This window comes from Oryctolagus cuniculus, chromosome 17, assembly GCF_051225735.1.
Source record: "Oryctolagus cuniculus isolate XC-2025 breed Fujian yellow rabbit chromosome 17, ASM5122573v1, whole genome shotgun sequence".
Taxonomy (NCBI): domain Eukaryota; kingdom Metazoa; phylum Chordata; class Mammalia; order Lagomorpha; family Leporidae; genus Oryctolagus; species Oryctolagus cuniculus.
Window position 1 is genome coordinate 50,665,601 of NC_142883.1, and position 2,740 is coordinate 50,668,340.

Consider the following 2,740-nt stretch of genomic DNA (forward strand, 5'->3'; position numbering starts at 1 on the left):
CTGGCTTACTCCTCAAATGGCCACAGTGACCAGGGCTGGGCCAAGCCAAAGCCAGGAGCCGGGAGCCAGGAGCTTCTTCTGGGTTTCTTTCTTTTTTTTTTTTTTTTTTCCAGACAGTGGACAGTGAGAGAGAGAGAAAGGTCTTACTTTACTGTCGGTTCACCCTCCAATGGTCACCACGGCCAGTGCACCGCGCTGATCCGAAGGCAGGAGCCAGGTACTTCTCCTGGTCTCCCATGGGGTGCAGGACCCAAGCACTTGGGCCATCCTCCACTGCACTCCCGGGCCATAGCAGAGAGCTGGACAAGAAGAGGGGCAACCGGGACAGAATCCGGCGCCCCAACCGGGACTAGAACCCGGGATGCCGGCGCCGCAGGCAGAGGATTAGCCTATTGAGCCGCGGTGCCGGCCCCTATGGGTTTCTCACATGGGTGCCTGGCTATCTCAGTCAGTAGAGCATGAGACTCTTAATCTCAGGGTCATGGGTTCTAGCCCCATGTTGGGCGCCAGATGTTGTAGTTGATTTCTTCTGAGAGGAGGAGCATGGTGGCGGCAAGAGGCGCGGCGTCACCACACAGAACCCAGGAGCCAGGTGAAAGCAGGCCTGAGGCGAACAGCCCACAGACTCATTTATTTCAGTTGCTACAGCAGCTTAAATAGCAAAGGCAGCCAATCCAGTCAAGGGGCGGTCTATGCCCTAACCAATCACACCCTGTTGCCAGGCAGTTTCTGTTGCCAGCGGCCATCTTGGCATGGCCTTCTCATTCCACCACATAGGGGCCCAAGCACTTGGGCCATCTTCCACTGCTTTCCCAGGTGCATCAGCAGGGAGCTGGATCAGAAGTGGAGCAGCCAGGACACAAACTGGCACCCATAGGGGATGTTGGTGCTGCAGGCAGGGGCTTTAACCTGCTGCCTGACAGTGCCAGCCCCATAAAAAATTTTTTTAAATGAACTTCAATCCGTGCCTTTTACCATGCACGAAAAAGAACTCAAAACAGAGCACTAAAGATAAACACACAACCTAGCACTACGAAACGTGCAGAGGAAATCAGCAGAAAATCCTGATGACTTTGGGTTAGGCAAAGATTTCTTGCATACTCCCCAAAAGCACAACCCACACAAGAAACATGGTTAAATCAGAAGGTACCAAAATGAAAAACATTCCTTGAAAGACACTGAAAAGAGAATAAAAGGCCAATCCAGACTGGAGGAAAATACTGGTGTCTAACAATGCCTGCTTATCAGGCATACAGAAGAACCCCCAGGCCTTGGTAGCAGGAAAAGGGACCCAAAAGACGTATTCTGTCCCCTGGTTTCCTAAGCATCTGTCGATTTTTGTTACTAGAGGATCACAACAAAGCTGGCTGGAGTTTTGCAGGCCCTACAGGGTGCACAGCACACTCTGCTGACCCCATTAATGACACGGTGCATTTTAGAGATTTTAATTTATTCCAGAGGCACACACACAGGCAGGCAGGCAGGCAGAGCGCCCACCCCCTGGTTCACTCCCCAAATGCCCTCCGTGTCGCCAGGCCAGGCCAGAGACTGAAGCTGGGAACTGAGCCCTCCATCCAGGTCTCCCACGTGGGCAGCAAGAAGCCAACTGCTTGAGCCATCACCTGCCGCCTGCAGGGACTGCGCTGATGGGAACCCCGGGTCAGGAGCCAGAGCTGGCGTCCGACCCAGACACTGCGGTGCGGGATGAGGGCATCTCAACCCCTGGCTCTGCCGCGTGCCCTTAAATGCTTCCCTTTCACCTTCACTCCTGACGAAAGGCCTCTGGGTCCCAGAACGTGGACTCCAGGTTCAGAACAGTGCTTCCTTCCTGGCTTTGCAGAAGCCGCTGCCCCGTGCCGCAGCCTCGCGGCTGGTGAGAGGGCAGGTGTCTGCCCGATTCCTTCTCCTCTGCAGACCACTGCCGACGGCTGCTCGCTCTCCCGAGGCCTTCAGAACGCTTCCTGATCCCGGCACGGGGGACTCTCACTGCTGCGTGTGAGGTCTTCCCACATGGCACTCAGGGGACCCTGTCTGTCTCGGGGCTCATCCTCTTCCAGTCGAGATTTTTCTTTTACTTCTTTCCTTACTTGAATATGGTCCCCTCCCCATTCTCTCTTTTCACCCAGGAACAGCTCCAACTCCCTGTCCCAATATCAGCTGGCTTTTCTCCATAGAAACATTGTGCTGATTTTAACAGGACATACTGCCATGAAGAACACCTGCTTTGAAGGTGTTTTTTTTTTTTTAAGATTTTTTTATAATTATTTTAAAGGCACAGAGAGAGAGAGAGAGAGAGAGAGAGATGTTCCATCTGCTGGTTCACTCCCTAAATGGCTTCAATGATTAGGGCTGGGCCAGGCTGAAGCCAGGAGCTCCGTCCGGGTCTCCCACATGGATACAGGGGCCCAAGCACTTGATCCATCCTCCACGGTCTTTCCAGGCCATCAGCAGGGAGCTGGATCGGAAGTGGAGCAGCGGTTACTCAAACGGGCTCCCATATGGGATGCCAGCATTGCAGGCATAGCTTTACCTGCTATGCCAGAACACCAGCCCCGCCTCCTTTGAAGTCAATGTGCCATTGTTTTAATCCCTACATGAACGAAGCTGTTTTGTGGAATTCTGAGAAACCTGCTTTAAAGGATTAAAGGATTTGAGTTAAATGGGAATACCTGCCCTTTCTCTTTTTCCTGCCTTCAACTGTGATGTCATGGTTGGAGCCTCAACAGCCATCATGAACCAG

At 53.0% G+C, this 2,740-nt stretch overlaps 1 non-coding gene across 1 annotated transcript; it reads left to right on the forward strand.

Moving 5' to 3' along the window:
* Positions 1–433: 433 nt before the first annotated feature.
* On the forward strand, positions 434–506 carry TRNAK-CUU (transfer RNA lysine (anticodon CUU)). Its single transcript has one exon. It is a non-coding gene; the product is annotated as a tRNA-Lys (tRNA).
* Positions 507–2,740: the final 2,234 nt, after the last annotated feature.